Genomic DNA, 18,514 nt, shown 5'->3' on the forward strand with positions numbered 1-18,514 from the left:
AATGTAAGTTTGCTCGAAACCGGGTTAAAGTATCTAGCCCTTAATTTTACTCAACCTATGTTAAGTAATAAGGTGGGTAAAAATGCAAGAAAGCAAGTCCCTTTATAATATAGATACTAAAACGGGTTTTAACGAGTGTTCGGGTGGTCGGTTCGGGTCTTGGTGACTTGACCAAACCCAAAGTCAACTTTCCCAAAATAATAAATGTACGAGATAGCTCAATAAATCTTAAAGAGACTTAACCAAGTATGTAGTTCTATTGTTTTAGAACTAACAACGACCGTTAAGCGAGTTTTCGGTTTAATCGGTCCAAACTTTGTTATAAGTTGGATTCAACATTCCGAGTTTTAGTACTTTGTGAAAATAATTAAAATCAGTTTATAAAGTATTTTTAAAGAAATATATAAGCTTTAATGGTTAAAAAAACACACTTGTGTGTCTTAAGCGAGTAAACTTGGTTTAATTCGGTTTGGTTCAGTTTTTATCTTGGAATAAGGCCAAGAATGGTTACCACATGTCCAAACATCATAGAACTTGTAAAATAATTTATAAATAATAATACCAAAGTTTTACATACAAAAAGTCAACAACAAAGTCTTTAAACGAAAGTTCGGTTTCTGGTTCGGATCTTGTTTCGGGATAAGACCGAGGTTAGATTCTACAAACCCATAACCATGGAACTAATTAAAATGATTTTAGAAATTCAAATCTTACATAAAACATGTTTATACAACTATTTAAACAAACTAGTAAACAAGAGTTCGGCTTCCGGTTTGAAGCTATGTACGGAATAACCGAGGCTAGTCTCTACAAACTCATAACCATGGAACTCAAAATGTAAAATAGAACTAAGATGAGCAGAAGTTAAACAAGCATAACAAGTTTGATAGTTAGATGCGGAAAATAAATATAATCAAGGACTACTACGAGTCCTCCATGTAGCTTTGTCTTCTGGGCCGGACACTTAACCGACCGAGACCAGAGAAATGCCCACCGAAGGTACAAATGGTGCTATTATATATATATATGTTGTATAACAATCTTCAAGTATAAATAAGTGTTAACAAGTTGATTATAATGTAAGACTATGGTCAGTTTGACTTTGGAAAGTCAAACTGCCAAAAAAATATGAAGAACATCTTTGAATGCTTAAGAATTGGAAGAGAAAGAGATAAATAAGGATTAATGAAGGGGATAAGGGTGTATATATAGGGTGGGTTGAAAGGGTCAAGCATGGGGTGTGATATCAAGGTTTGCATGCAAGAGGGGTCAAGACAAGTCACAAAACAACAAAAAAAATGAAAATGGGGCTGCTGCTGATCTGCTGCTGGTCAGCACGTCGGTTCGCGTCCGGAAGTTCGTTTTTGATGTATCTTGAGCGTTTTAAGTCCGTTTTCGAATCCGAAAAAGGGGTTTTTCAAATTAGACAAGTAGGAATGTTTTAGTAACATAAAATCCAATATTTTATATATTTGAAATGTTCGGGATATAAATCAGGTCGGTTTACAACATAAAAACAAATACAAAATAAATACAATTTGACCCGAAATCGAGGGATGTCAGAGTATCCATCAACACGTAGTTACATTGTGATAATATTACAAAAAACTATCTTACACATGTTTCCATTAGATATAAAAAAAGTACACAACCTACACAAAAACATATAACCTACACTTGTTCTAATAATAAGAAAAATATATAATCTACACACGAAAAACATATAACCGACACACAAAATTCAGCATCAATAAACTACACACGCACACGAAAACGTATAACATACACATGAAAAACATATAACCTACACTCGAAAATTTTATCCTACACAAATACAATTTATTCATATATTTATTTTTTTTCTATTTAAAACTAATTTCTTCTAATTCAATATATCAATATCAATCAACACATAGGTACATTATGGTGAATAATACAAAAAACTATCTTACATTGTAGGTTCCCAGCCGGATCTACACGAGATATCTCGATCTACGTAGGTGCGGAATCCCTACGTAAGACGTTACGAGCGTAGAAGACGATACGAGTTAACACGATCGAACACACGTTACAATAAACAAATACTCGTTATATTGCAACCTTAAACACGTGATATCAATCACTGATTACAAGACTCGTAAACACGTAAACTAATAAACTGACTGAATAATGAAAACATAAGCCGTAACTTATGTTTATATAATCACGACAACTTCGCCTGGCATGTTCAGGCGAAGTTGTCCCTAACTTCGCTTAGTTCACAAGTTCGCCTATATCAGCGAACTTGTGAGCTAACTTCGCTTACATACAAAAACACAAATCTAACAAACTCGATTACAGACACTTGACACTGAACTACTGACATCATGCACCTACAGACTCCCCCTTGGCAGTAGCTTCATCTCTTTATCTTCAAGCACGTGTCTTGTAATCTTCAACAATCTTGTATCTTCATCTTTTAGCATTCACTCCTTCTCGTACACATACCGAAACAACTCTTTGATATTTCCTCGCTTCGTCTTTCCAAGCAGGAATATAAAAGATTTTCTTCTCATTCAGCACCTGCAGATCAGCTCGAGACAGGTTCACTAGATGCATCGGATCATAGACTCTCAGCAGCTCTTGTTCATCTTCGTCTTCCATCACTGCTTCAGCTGTCTCACAATCTACATACCACCACTTCAACTCTTTGAGCACATCCTTGGGCATTTGTTTCATCGGCACTTCTTTCAAGCACCGAATCGGTTTATACTTCATAATCATCCAAGGCTTGCCATCTGCTCTCAATCCTCTATCTTTGTCTTCGATAAGTTTTCCCTTCTGTGGTTTCAGCAGCTCGAACTTCTTTTCCTTTATACTCTCCTTCCAAACTATCTTCCCGATGACTCTAGCCATATTATCATCACTTCGATTTATCAATCCTAATCTGGCTAAGTCTTTCACTTCACATTCTGGCAATGTGTTCAACGATCTCAACATTCTTTTGAAGTACTGAACGCCATCATACCTTTTAATCACGAAAAGCCTCAACTGCTCATCGTATATCCAGCAAATAATCCCCTTTCTCGCTTCAGCATAGCCTCTAATGTTGTAACTCTTCTTGAACATTGTAGGGACCGCTGGTTTCTTCGTTTTGACGAACCACTGAGCATAGCCTTCTTTCCATCTAGGCTGCTCTTCCCATTCCGTCTCATCACTTCCAATCTCTTTACTCATATCAGCCTTATCCACTTTCGGAATTTCATGCTCAATATTCTCTTCTACTATCTCTCCCTCTTCAATCTCATTATCAATCACAATCTCTTCACCAATCTTCTCTATCTCATCACCAGGTAATACATCATCATCACCTATGAACTCATCATCCATCTCCTCAACTTCCACGACCACCACATCATCACCACCAGCTGCACTTGTCGACTCCGCCTGAGTTGTGGAAGTCCCAAGAGCTTGTACAGTTCTTGGCAACTCACCACCTGCACCTTTCGATGCATTGGGATCATCGTCTCGATCATTTCTCTTCTTGGTCCTCAACTCATCGCCTTTACAGCTCGTCTCCCCCTGAGATGCCAAGAACTCCTTCAAAGCATCTATGATTTTGCCATGTTCTACCAGCAGGGACGACTGCATCTGATTCTCTGCAACTAGGCGTTGAATAGCCTGGGTCTGGATAAGATTAATCCTTGACTGTTCTGCCACGACCCGTTCAAGTGCTGCTATTCGTTCTGAGTCTAATAAGGTTGCATCGAAATCAAACCTCATGTGTGATATATCTTGAGTGTACTGAGGAGTGATTTCCGATGTAACGGGGACCTCAGAAGTAGACGTAACCGCAGGTGGTATCGTCACCGATAACCCTGCAGTGGCCACAACCGTCGACTCAATAAAATGTGCCACGACCTCCGTTGGAGTAAGAGTTGTAGGTGGCAGCGATACGATTTCCGGAGCCGAAAGTTGGAAAGTAGTTGGTGGGAGGCCAAAAGATGATGAGGTAGCCACCACTGGAACATCCGTGGCGCTTGGCCTTGTAACTTGTAATGTTGATGGAACCATTGTCATACCGGACAGTGCGGGTGGGGTGAAACGTACCACCCTCGAGCTCTCACCGGCTCCCGATCCTGCACCTGCCCGTTCCCTTCTTGATCTACAGATCAACTGTTGAACTTCTTTTTCATAGTCTGACTCGCTGTCATCATCAGTTCTTTTTCTTTTCCCATGAACCCGTTCATGTGTTACCAAAATCCGTCTTGCTTCGGCCACTTCATCATCATAATCTGAGCCAGCCACCGTTGTAGCTGCCCTAGTAACATTCACACTCGAAACATGTGCAACAGAGACTTGCACATTCTCCTCTGGATCAACCCTCTCCATGTCAAAAAATCCTTGACCGCCAAACTCTGCGTCAAGATCTACGTTCTCCTCCGGTGACACAACAGGAGCAGCAGGTATAGCTTGAGGTGCTCCTGCCTGTTGTGGTGCCGGGTCCCTAAACTCGTCCCCTCGAGCAGGCACATACCCCGGGTTGATCAAGTACCCGAATAGTGGAGTATGTCGAGGACGGAGCTCAGGTTTGCTTCTCGCACTGGAGGATTTGCATTGGGCAAAGATCCTTTTGCTCACACTTTCGACGTATCGGATTGGGCGGCGCTGAGGTAGCGTTGGAGCAACATGATTCAAGATCATTTGGAGAAATCTTGGATACATGATAAATCTCTCACGCGCCACCGCTCTTCTTTGTCGATCGATCACGTAGAAGACCATCTGACTAAAGCTGTAACGCTTGTTATAAGTCAGAGCAGTCATAGCCGACTGCATGGTCGCGCCTATGCCATCAGTGCCCGCCTTTCTCCCTGACATGCATACAATCATGACATGCATGAGAAAGCGCCACTGGTCAAGTAAGAACCCCTTCCTTCTCTGGGTATCTCCCAAGGGACCAGAGTATCCCATCCTCAGAAACGCTCCGTCTCGAAATGGAGCTACAAAGTCTGTCGGGTCATCTCTTGTCTCATCTCCAAATCGTAAAGCCGCCCGGATCTGTTCAGATGAGAACTGAACAATGTGATTGTTGACTGTTGCCCGCATCACCGGGGGCTCGACCCTACAGTCATATTCCACGGTCTTCCAAAAATCCTCAATGTTTGGTAAGGATATTGGCAGTGTTGTCGTAATCGCGTGGAATATACGCGAGCGTAATAGGAACGTGATGATTTCACGGAAATCATCAACTCCGCTCGCCTCCGGGTCTAATGTTATATACATGTTGTGACCCGGGAAGAACTGTCTTTGGTTGTCACCACCGTCATCATCGCCTGCACCACATACAGCAGCCATATCTGCATCAAACAGACTAAGTTAGATACACGTCAAAGCAAATCACAAGTTCGCCTGTTACCATGAGCGAAGTTGTGATTTATTCTGTATAGGCGAAGTTAGAGGTGGGGCGAAGTTGGGAACAACTTCGCCTCAACTTGAACTTCGCCGGATAACAGTTAAGTAAAAAGGTCCAGGCGAAGTTAATGATAACTTCGCCTGACCACAACATCGCCTCATAAACTGTTACACAATTAATTATAAGGCGAAGTTAAACCTCAGGCGAAGTTACGGATAACTTCGCCTAAACTGCAACTTCGCCGAATATGAAACGGCGACAGATCAGTTTTTCGAACGACGTGATTCGGTCAATTTTGAGCTTGCGGTCAGTTAAGCACATGTTTTAGAGACAATCTGGTCGATTAATATGTTTACGATCACGTGAAAGTAAGTTTGAGAATCGGTTATTGAAGGTTCGAAAAACGAGGTCGTGAATCAGGTCGAAACGACCTCTGAAAAACATCAATTGTCAACGAATAATCGATGAATCGATACTACACACCTTTAATCGGAGTTGAAAACGAGAAAGAATGAACACAGAATGATTTAATCGATAAGTTCGCTTAGGGTTTAGTAGATAAGTTCGCTGGGTTTTGAGAATTATAAACTGTTTGACCATAAAACTTCTTTATATAGGGTCAGAATTTTACAGGTGAAGTTGTGGATAACTTCGCCTATCGCAGGCGAAGTTAAGCACAACTTCGCCGATATCAAATTTTCAAAACAAACCCTATAATTTGAACAATTTGCCATCAAGTTTTAAAACAACCTTTAAAGCGTTAAATGATACGATCAAGACCAAGTAACCAGGTATAAAAGCATACAACTACATAAGCAGAAAAAATTTTAAAAATAAAGTACACGGGATCAAATTTCAGTATCGATAGGGACTACCATGTTTTAGAAAAGATCCGAACAGGAATCATACTAACTACGTGACTGTCACACAGATCCGTGTTCAGCTGTATTATGACATAAAGAAACAGGTTGTAAGCAGGTAAATAACTTAGAATGGTTTTCATCGTTTCTGTGATACGGGTTAGGTTCAATTAAGCTCAAAACTTAAGTGGGCAACAACTCAGAGATTATGATGTCACCTGTCTATTCTCAAAGCGTATTTGGCTTTCCCCAAGTCACCCCGAGTTGACCTCGACCCGTATTGTCTGATTAAATATTAGGTACTCTTCGATCTTTAGACTCTTCTTCCCGTTCTCTATCTTGCATCTTGATTGAGAAGTCTTATCATTACGAACTCTATGATGTCTCAATAACTCACATTTTTTTTTAGGTATTTACACAACTTCAGATAAACTACTGCAAGTCCCGAATCTGGATCACTGCAGTATCTTAACACGTTATCTTCACGGGAATCAGAACACTCACGGGCTCGTGTATGACTGGGTAATCACTTTTCTGCCTATCATTCGGAAAGATATATATGAAGACATGCACAACTCTTAAGGAGTTTCCACGTAAAATCGAGTAGATTTAGTTAGTATTACTTCTACTTTTACGCACCATAAAAAGCTACCATGACATACAATGACTGTTCTAAAGTCTTTTAGGCCTTATCACTTCACTAGTTAAGCACACAGAATCAGTATATCTATCACTTTCCAAGGTTGGATCAATTTTCTGTTAAACATAGTAAAGGAACTTCTTACGAAGTAGTAGACTTGAAAAATAATTTCATCTCCCGTAAAAAAAAAAAATTTAACTTCTATCGCCCCGATCAAGTCAAAGTCTTCAGGTAAACGGCTATCCTGAAGATCCAATGGATCAGCTGGACCGACCACATACGAGTATGTGTCCTTCTAACTAAGTATGATCGACTAATTTTCAACGAAAGAATAAAAACACATCATAAACCGCCCCGGTTACTTTCAGTCATCTGGTTAATGGCTATCCTCATATTCTACAAGTAGAAATGAGGACCAAACATATCCGAAGACATGTCCTTCAAACTGAGGTAACCGACATAATTCTAAGCGATAGTGACGTGGTTTTTTTTTTTTTAAACAAAGTCACAAAACATGGTTACTCGGGATTGATCATCCCATTCAGCTCAACAAGGTTTTGAAATCTAGTTTTGTCAAACGCTTTCGTAAACATGTCAGCGAAATTATCTAGAGTATCAACCTTTTCGAGCACAATCAGTTTCTTCTCAGCACAATCCCGTATAAAATGATGACGGATGTCAATGTGTTTAGTTTTACTGTGCTTTACGGGATTGTTAGTTACTGAGATAGCAGCAGTATTATCAATGCAAATAGGAGTATGAGTGAAATTCAGACCATAATCGCGCAATTGCTGTTGAATCCAAAGAACCTGGGAGCAGCAGTTGGATGCTGCCATGTATTCTGCTTCACAGGTTGAAATGGCGACTGAGGTCTGCTTCTTGCATTGCCATGACACTAATCTGCCTCCGAGAAACTGACAACCACCTGTTGTTGACTTCCGACTCTGATTGCACCCTCCATAATCAGAATCCGTGTAGGCGACCAACTCCAAGTCTCCTTCTCTCGTGTACCACAACCCCAGCTTAGGCTTGCCTTTGAGATACCGTAGAATCCTCTTCGCACCCTTCAAGTGAGATTCCTTTGGGTTTGCCTGAAAGCGAGCACAAAGACAAACTGCAAACATTATATCAGGCCTAGAAGCAGTTAAGTACATTAAAGAACCTATTATTGCCCGATATTGGGTTGGGTCCACGTCTGCATCGTTGTCTGAATCAGCACCTAATTTGTGGTTGACGCAGACTGGAGTATCGTATGGAGTGCTGTCCTCCATCTTGAAGCGTTTGAGAACATCATGGACATACTTAGTCTGATGAATGAACATCTCATCTTTCTTCTGATCAACCTGCAGTCCTAAAAAGAAAGTTAGTTCACCCATAGCACTCATTTCAAATCTCTTCTTCATGACGGCCTCAAACTCCCGACACATGACGACTTTTGATGCAGCAAAGATGATGTCGTCCACGTAGACTTGCACCAGTAGAAAGTCGCTCCTTTTTCTCTTGAAGAACAAAGTGCTATCAATCTTTCCCCGTTCAAAACCATTTTCAAGCAAGTAGTCGGATAGTGTAGAATACCAGGCCCGAGGGGCCTGATGTAGCCCATACAGGGCTTTACTTAGCTTGTATACGTGATCAGGAAAGTCTGGGTCAGGAAAACCCGGAGGTTGCTCAACGTACACAACCTCATCGACTTTACCGTTTAGGAACGCACTCTTCACATCCAACTGAAATACCTTCAACTCCTTATGTGCAACAAATGCCAAAAACAATCGGATGGCTTCCAATCTCGCCACAGGAGCAAACACCTCATTGTAATCGATCCCCTCTTGCTGATTAAAGCCTTTTACAACCAGCCTCGCCTTGTTCCTGATAATAATCCCTTTCTCATCTCTCTTGCATTTGAAGACCCATTTTGTGCCAATCGCATGCACATTCTTTGGTTTTGCAACCAAGTTCCATACCTCCATCTTCTTAAACTGGGCTAATTCTTCTTGCATGGCTTCGACCCACGAGTTGTCCTTGAGAGCCATTTGATAGTTCTTTGATTCAATCTGGCTGATGAAGCAGGTGTACAAGCATTCATTGATTATGCCTGAATCTTTAATGCTTGTATAAACACAGGTGTGCTCATTCAAGCTTTGTCTTGTTTGTACACCGTCGGACAGATCACCTATCACATTCTCCAATGGGTGATTTTTGTGAACTCTCGTAGTCGGAACCGCACTGACTTGCAGATTGTCTTCCAGATTCGAAGATAGCTCATCAGTGGGTGATTGTTGTTGAGAGTGAAATGGATTGAAGAATTCCTCTTCAGTAGCGGCAGCAGGGGTATCGACAGCATTTGACGAGGAAGGCTGACATTCATCATACTTCGGTCGTTGCACATAATTGTCTTCCTCATCATAAATCATCTTCGAAGCAATTCTTTCATCTACTTCTGCACAATCCAAATAAGGTATATTAAAAGATTTGAAAAGTCTATCATAGTCGAAAACCCCAGCGGGTCCCGTGCTTGGTTTTGGTGATTTGTAACTTGTGATATCAGTGTTACACACCACCTCAACCTTGCTTGTCGAGGTATTAAAGACTCGTCTGTTGGGAGTCCCAACAACGTATCCGACTAAAATTCCTTCGTCGGCTACTTCACCAAATTTAGAATTTGTCTTTAATATCGAACACGGGGACCCGAATGGTTCAAGACCACTCAAGTTGGGTTTTCTCCCATGCATAAGTTCATAACATGTTTTATTTAATCTTTTAACGGTTAACACTCGATTAAGGATATAACAGGCTGTTGCAACAGCTTCAGCCCAGAATACCACAGGAAGTTTCGAATCAGCCAGCATGGTTCTGGCTCCTTCAATTAACGTTCTGTTCTTCCTCTCAGCCACTCCATTTTGTTGCGGAGTATACGGAGCGCTGTACTGGTGTTCGATTCCTTTCTGTAAGCAGAAGAGCTCCATCTGATAGTTCTTGAACTCAGTTCCATTGTCACTCCTGATGTATTTAACTCTTTTTCCCATAATGTTCTCAACTTTGGTAATCAAATTTATTACCATCTGAACCGTTTCATCCTTTGACTTCAGGAAATATACCCAAGAGTATCGAGAGAAATCATCAGTGATCACCAAGCAGTACGATGTTCCCCCTAGACTTTTTACATTCACGGGACCGAAGAGATCCATGTGAAGTAGGTCTAGGGTACTGACTATTGAGTTAACCTTCTTGGTGTGATGGGATTTCTTGTGTTGCTTTCCCTTTTTGCACGATAAGCATTGATCTTCAAAGTTGAAATTCTTCAAGGGAACACCCAGCACAAGCCCATTCTTGACAATGTAGTTCATTTTCCGAAGATGAATATGCCCCATTCTCCTATGCCATAACTCAGACTCCGATTCAGTTGCTTTTGATAGAAGACAAGATTCCTCTGTTGCCATTTCAGTCGACCTCATGTCCATTATATACGTATTCTTTTCTCTTGGAGCCTTCATAACTATCCAATCCTCTGGTATCTTGAAACCAGGATATAGCACGATTGCCTCATTCTTGGTAAAATGTACGGTGTAATCTTTGTCACAGATCTGCGAAACACTCAGCAGATTGTGCTTCAGTTCTTCAACAAAATTTACTTTCTCTAACGTCATCTTTCCGTTAGTCACCGTCCCAATTCCAGTGATCCTTCCACCGCTCTCTCCAGCGAAACTCACTCTTCCTCCCTGAACAGGTTTCCATTCGTGTAACAAACTCTTGTTACCCGTCATGTGCCGGGAACAGCCGCTATCCACAACCCATTGATTGTTTGCAGCCCTGTTCAACTGTTCCTGCACGATTAAAGCAGATGATTAAAATCTGGGGACCCAAGACCTATTGGTCTTGGGTCGATACATCCCGTACCTTGGCTGTCCAAAGTTAGTATCAGAATAATTTCTGTAAGTCCTAAAAGGATACCTTCTTGGAGATTGACTATGAGGCCATCCAAACCTTCGTGGATTAAATGAATTATTACTTAAGGTTTGGTTGTTAGCAGTGAAAAACTGAGATCTTTTTCTTTGGAAACCTAAATTAGTCCAATTTCTGAACTTTGATGAGTTTTCAGTTTTACCACTATTGTAGTTACTGTTAGTTCTGTTTTCAGTTTTTGAAGGCCTCACCCCTCTGAATCTCTGCTTCAGAGGGCAATCAGCAATTAGGTGTCCTAATTGATTACATCTGAAACAACTCCTGTGTTCAACTTTCTTTTCAATAGTTGTTTTAGATGATGAGGCTACATTACTGCCCGTTTGTCTCACATATGGTGGGACATACAGGTTTAGTGGAGATTTCTTTTCAGTTGTTTTATGTTTCTCTCCACTTTTTGGTAACACTGCATTTTCTTTTGTCTCAATCGACTCGGATGACTTATCCGAGTTTGATGAGACAGGACTAGGAACAGAAATCTTCACATTAGACACAGGCTTACTCGTTTCGCCTTTACTAACTTCTAGATCTTTAATAGTTACCTTAACCGGAACTGTCTGACTATAATCAACATCAACAGATTTCTGATTACTATGATCATAAGTGTAATTATGATTGTACGGTGGTGGAACTTCATGATAACCAATTCCTCCCCTTTTAACTGGGGAACCTTGATCACTAACGAGGTGATCAAGTATAGCGGTGGAATTTCTGAATTTCTCAAGTTTCCTGTTTAGTTCCACCACTTTCACCTGGTGATCAGCTATCTGTTTATCCCTTTCAGCTATTAGTTTGGTTTTCTCTTCTAACACTTCATAGCTAAGATCAATTACTTGAATTTTTTCAGCTAGATTTGCTTTTAGACTCCTAATATCTTTTTCACTAGCTTTTATTTTTACCTTGTAACTATTTTCTCTAGCTTTAGTGAAATGATGATCTTCTTTTAAGGTTTTAAATTGAGCATCCAAACTAACATACTGATCAGTTATAGTTGTCAATTGTTCAGACAGATTTTCACACTTAGTACAAGGGAGTTTGGTACTTACCTCGGTGAGCTGGTCTTTCACATCTGCCATGTAAGCTTCATTTTGAGCTTCTGCCATGTAAGCTTCACTTTCGCCAGTCACTTTCTCAGTATCTGCAGTTTCGATGTTCGCCACATTGGCATGTTCGAAGACTTCTTCAACATGCAGATTCCAGTTATACTCCCCATTCTGTCTGGATATCATGGCTCTATTATCATTACCACCCCCACTCTGTTGTGTAGACCTGTTTTGACTGCATTCTACACGTTCATTTGTGCACTCCTTCGCAAAATGGCCATTCTGTTGACAGTTGTAACACCTGACCTTCGACTTATCGAAACCCAGTCTCTCACCAACAAACTTCCTACCTGTCTTCTTCATAAACCTCTTAACCCTTCTCACAATCATCGCCATCTGCCACTGCAGATCCATCTCTTCCAGATCATCAGCATCGATCTGATCATAATCTTCATCCAATGTTGCAGGATCAACAATCTTACCCTGAATGTAATTTTCATATGAAGCAATGAAAGATGCATAGAGAGCAAACTGCTGTTCAGCAGATTTAACACTCATGGGCATCTTCGAGTAGTTGTTGTTTGAAACACCTGGGGAAAAACTTCCCTTGGTCGCTTGAGGTTTAGAAGCATTTGATCCTCCAGCTACAAAGAACACATCACCATTCATGTTGAGAGATACATGACCTTCATGTGTTGAGTTAGCGCCCGACTATCCCTTTGAGTAGTACGCAGGCGAATCAGACTTCGAACTTGAACTTGAGTTAACCTTTGCACCATACATTTCTGGATCTTGAACCTGATCAGTAGGTGTCTCTTTTCGAACCATGTTTAGTTCAAAAGTTCGTAGCTTGTTAACTGCTGTTTCCAGGTCATAGTCGGCAAAGTCTTTGTCTTCTCTCATCAACACAGTGTACATCTCCCATTTCGGTGGGAGAGCATCAAGAAGCTTTTCAACAATTTCATCTTCTTTGTAAGTAATGGAGTAGTTGTTGAGTTCGGTCATCAGATGATAATATCTAGTAATGATATCATCAAGTGATTCATTCTTCAAGTACTTGAATACCGATAATTGGGTTTTAAGTAGTTTAATCTTTGAAGCACGAATTCCCACATTACCCTCAAAAAGGTTTTCAAGTGCTTCCTAAAGCTCTCTAGCAGTTTTATACTTTCTGAAGGTGTGAAGAATCTCTTGTGGAAGAGCCATAGTAATCGCTGCATGAGCTTTGCTCTCAGCCTCATACATTTTCTTTTCTTCTTTTTCCATCTCTTTGTATTTCTTGATCTGATCACGACCCTCATACTCAGCAGTTGGTGGAATGTACCCATCTTGAATGCACACCCATATTTTAGCATCTTGGTACTTGACATATTGTTCAAACATATCCTTCCACGCAACACAATCGGTTTTCTTAAGCATCTTCGGTACCTTTGTAGCTGAACCCGCTTCCACTTCCATCTTCACCAGTTCCGTAATATTTATTGAAGTCATCTTTCACGAAACACAAAGAAACCCGAAAAAATAAAAATTTTAATTTTAACAGTACTGTAGGCGAAGTTGTGGATAACTTCGCTTAAGTCTGAACTTCGCTGATTATGAACTTCGCTTCCTTTTTAAATTCGCCTGATTCGGCGAAGTTGTAGATAACTTCGCTTAAGGTAAGCGAACTTGTGAGGTAGGCGAAGTTGTGGGTAACTTCGCTTGAGATAAGCGAACTTGAGAAGGTAGGCGAAGTTGTGGATAACTTCGCTTAACCTTATATCTTCGCCGAAACCCTAAGAACAGTGACGGCAACTTCGCCTGATGAACACGAAGTTTTTGCAGGTTTGATTTCTGGATTTTACGAGGTTTGTGAAGGTGTAATGGGTTGTTTATGATGGTAGGAGGTGAGTATAACACAAAAACTCGATAAAAACGTCCCGCGAATAGTCGAACGGAACGATTTCTACACCCGCGTGATAATCCCGAACCACACAATCGAGCAAATGCTCTGATACCAATTGTAGGTTCCCAGCCGGATCTACACGAGATATCTCGTTCTACATAGGTGCGGAATCCCTACGTAAGACGTTACGAGCGTAGAAGACGATACGAGTTAACACGATCGAACACACGTTACAATAAACAAATACTCGTTATATTGCAACCTTAAACACGTGATATCAATCACTGATTACAGGACTCGTAAACACGTAAACTAATAAACTGACTGAATAATGAAAACATAAGCCGTAACTTATGTTTATATAATCACGACAACTTCGCCTGGCATGTTCAGGCGAAGTTGTCCCTAACTTCGCTTAGTTCACAAGTTCGCCTATATTAGCGAACTTGTGAGCTAACTTCGCTTACATACAAAAACACAAATCTAACAAACTCGATTACAGACACTTGACACTGAACTACTGACATCATGCACCTACATACATATGTTAGCATTAAATGTCAATAAAAAATATACAACCTAAACGAAAACATATAACATACACTTGCTTTAAGAATAAGAAAACATATTACCTACACACGAAAAACATATAACCTACACACGTATAGGACATGTGTATCCATAATTAGAGAGTGATTTATTATGGTTATATTAGTTGTATTAATTGAAAAGAGAGAATGCATTTATTGTTGCATTTACATTTTTTTCATTTATTTTTAAATATTTAAAACCTAAAATAAAACTAATGGTCCATATTCATTTCTCACATTTCTTACAGTAATCTCATTTCTCTCATGAACTTAAACATATATATATATATATATATATATATATATATATATATAAAGCAAAACAATATACATGAAAAAGGATTAAAGTTTTTGAGATTTTTTTTAAGAAAATGGTATAAATTTAGTAAGACCTTAGGTGTGTTTGGCATTTGCTTATTTAACCTCCTTGTAACTTATTAACTTTTTTAAAATGTTAATAAATTAAAAAATGGTTTGGGTAACTCATAAGAAATTTTTGTTTTAACTTATGAAATAGTGTTAATAAGTTGTTTTTGATAAGTTAAATGAATTCTGACCTTTTGAAACTCCTAACTTATTAGTGATAATTACACATTACACCACTCAAACCCTCAAAAACTCATTACACCTCTTATAAAATAATGTCCCTTATTTGTCATTTTACATGAATAAATCAAGCCAGACGCTTTTTAAAAACAATTGTTTATTTAAAATTCTCCATTACATAAGATAACCAAGCACTTTTTTAAAACTCCTTTTAGAAAAGTAATAAGTTAATAAGTTCTTTTGACTAAAAAAACCATTTTGGACTTAAGCAATCGCAAACACATCCCTTGTGATTAAAATGGTATTCTTTTGACTTGATGTAAATTTGGTATGGTAGCAGCTCTCCGGTTAAGAGAGGGGTGTTCGCCTTGTTTTGGTGGCGTGTTTATAAAATTTTCACAGTATGAAAAAAAATAAACACAAAATGATAAAAAAATTACAAATATCATTATTTTATTATTCATGTGAATATTTTATTTTTTTAATGGCTTTATCCTAAGGTATACAACTATTTCTACTCGTGTGATGCAGCAATCCATGTTAAACGCATTACATATTTGGAAGTGGTGGGTACGTGGTAGGAAGTCAGTTGACAACAGTTTAATTTTTACGAGTATTTTTTGACCAAAGTTGAAAGTTTAAAATTACAAAAAGTCTAAAACTTTTGTGGCAATAGTTGAAAGCCTAAAAGTTTAAAAGTACAATTTTTTTGGCAAAATTTAAAAGGATAAAAGTTTTGTGACATAAGTTTTAAAGATAAAAGTATTATGACAAATTGAAAAAACAAAATTTTTATCACCATAGTTGAGGACGAAAAAGTAAATTTGTAAATTGAAAAGACAAAATTTAATTACTGAAGTTGAGGAACCAACTGGTAGAGATATTAAACCAATGTTAAAGTGGCCAAAAAATTAAGATAGTGAAACTTTGGCGGCAAAACTTCAAAAAACCAAAGCATATCTTAAGGCATTTTCAAAAAACCAAAGCATATCTTAGAGCATTCCCAGCCCGTTTCTTACCTTATATCCATATATATAATATAATTACATTAAAAAACATTGCATTTTCTCTCTCCTGTTTAATTAAATAATATTTTTTTATACCTTTATTTTTTTCAGGAGAATTAGATTTTAATAATTTTTTAGGTGATAAACTAATTATTGGCAAATAAATGATTCAACTACAATAGAGAGGCAGGTAAGCGGGCAACAAGCTGCGCTGCTACCTCCTTTTAAATAGCAAAACCGATCATACTTAAAACAATCTAACTAATCTCTATCCCAACTTTTAATTTTGTAATCAATAACAACCTCAAACTAACAGATTCTTTAACTCAGTTTATTTCTAATGATGTGACATGTGATATGACAGCTACGTGGTAATGACTTGGATCTAAGGGGCGCCTTTAACCCCGGTTAACAGAAAATCCTAACATCCATCCACGTCTAAGACCATTTGTGTTATGGCTATGTAAAGGTATAGATATGTGGCATAGTTTCAAGTTGGGAACCAAAAGGAAATACAAATATATCACAAAGATGGTCCCTATGGTAAACACTTAATTTTGTTTTTGTCCCTAACTTTCAAAAATTGCATCTTTAGTTTAATAGTTTGCGCATGGGTTTAGTATTAGTTTGCACTAGGGGTGAACAAACCGGTCTTACTCACAACATGTGAACTTGACCTAGTTAATGGTTTATGGCATTCTCATGACCCAGGATCTAACCAATATAAACGAGTCTCATGAGTCATGCTAGTTTTACACGGTTTATGCCACCCTTGGTTTCCACCTAAATAAAAATTTCATGTATGTTATGTGCAAGAGTCGAGGGACTATTTATGTAATTAACTTCAAATAGTTTTTAAAATAATGTATTCTCAATTTCTCATGGTACCATTAAATTACAAATTTATTATTATTACTAGGTTATTGACCCGTGTACGACACGGACGAAAAGATAGAAATCGTCAAGTACATACATATACAACTTTAAACAATAAGATATTTTTAATATGGTTTTTTTGAGACAGCAACATGATTAAAAGAAGAGAAGAACCCTCTTTTATAACTGCATCTTGAAACGTGACACAAACATCACCATCAACCGTACGGATATTTTAAAAGCATATAGTGCCTTTCACTTTGTTTAAAAGAAATTTTAAACAGTAGGCTTCATTGAAAGAATAAGGAATAACATGAACTCTTCCAATAATTATAGAAACCAAATGTCTATTTAAGATATATATGTTGTATATTTGATGAAAATTGAAATAATGTATATTGATATTAATGGGTGAACGGAAGAGTTACGTGCTAAGAATTTTAATAAGTTACAGAAACTTATAAGAAGAATAATACTAATGATTTAACATTTTTGTTTTACCTTTTTAATATAATTGAGGGGTGGTATAAATTTACAATAATATATAATATGATTGAAAGTTCAAAATTTTCTCTAAATAACCAATTAATATGTATTATTAAATGTACATAATGAGACTATTAAAGGTTAAAAGAATCATATAGAAAGGGTCATAAATATTCAATTTTATTTTTTATTTATTAAATTAGAAAAAAATTATAAAAATGATTATTATATATGGAAATAAGTATTTAAACCAATAGAAATAGGAGAAACCATATTTCTGTAATATATATATATATATAGACATGGATACAGATATATAGATATAGATTATAATAATAATAATAATAATAATAATAGGAAGTATAGTTTTGTAGAGGGATATAAAGTAATCCTGTCCATTGATTTTGAACATGGAGGGTTGAGATTAGTTTAGGTGAAAATCATGTGTGAAAATAAGGGGAAGGGCATAAAAGGAATAACACATTTGTTGACTTTATCTCTCCACATGCAAGGCACATGCCAAATTCCCCCATCATTTTAAAATGTTCATAACTTTTTTACGACGTTTTTATTGAAAATCAAATTCACCATAATAATAAGTGTTTTTTTATCTTTTATATGAGTACCATATTGTTATATAAAAATTAAAAAAAAATTGGTGGGTTTTTTACGTATTGTGTTTTACCAAAATTGTGTTTTACAAAATTGTGTTATACAATTGTATTTATCATTGTGTTTTTTTTTCTCATAGTGTTTTTTTCAATTGTGTTTTTTACATTGTGACATACAATTGTGTTTTTTATTAAGTTTTTATCATTGTGTTTTTTTTTCGTAGTGTTTTTTTCCATTGTGTTTTTTAAATTGTGTTTTTCATAGTGTTTTCCATTGTGTTTTTTTCAGCGGCCGTTTTCCGATAACTTTTTCTCGGCGATTTTTCGGTGAATTTTTCGGCGATTTTTCTGGCGAAATTTCTCGAGGATTGTTTTCCGATGACTTTTCGATGACTTTTCCGGTGAAATTTTCCGGCAAAATTTCCATAGACTTTTCCGGGGAGGTGGCGGCGGTGGGTGACGGTTGTGGTGGCGGTGGGCGGTGGAGTGGTGGTGATTGTAGGAGATGAGTGAAGATTTAAGTGGGTTTTATGTAAGTGGGGTTTTGAAATTAATTTAAGTGGGTTTTGAGATTAAAGTAAGTGTGTTTTGATATTAAAGTGTTAAAACTAAAATACCTAC

This window comes from Bidens hawaiensis, unplaced genomic scaffold (assembly GCF_021521415.1).
Source record: "Bidens hawaiensis isolate Kalapana, Puna unplaced genomic scaffold, B.hawaiensis_p1.1 tig00011798_1, whole genome shotgun sequence".
Lineage (NCBI taxonomy): Eukaryota > Viridiplantae > Streptophyta > Magnoliopsida > Asterales > Asteraceae > Bidens > Bidens hawaiensis.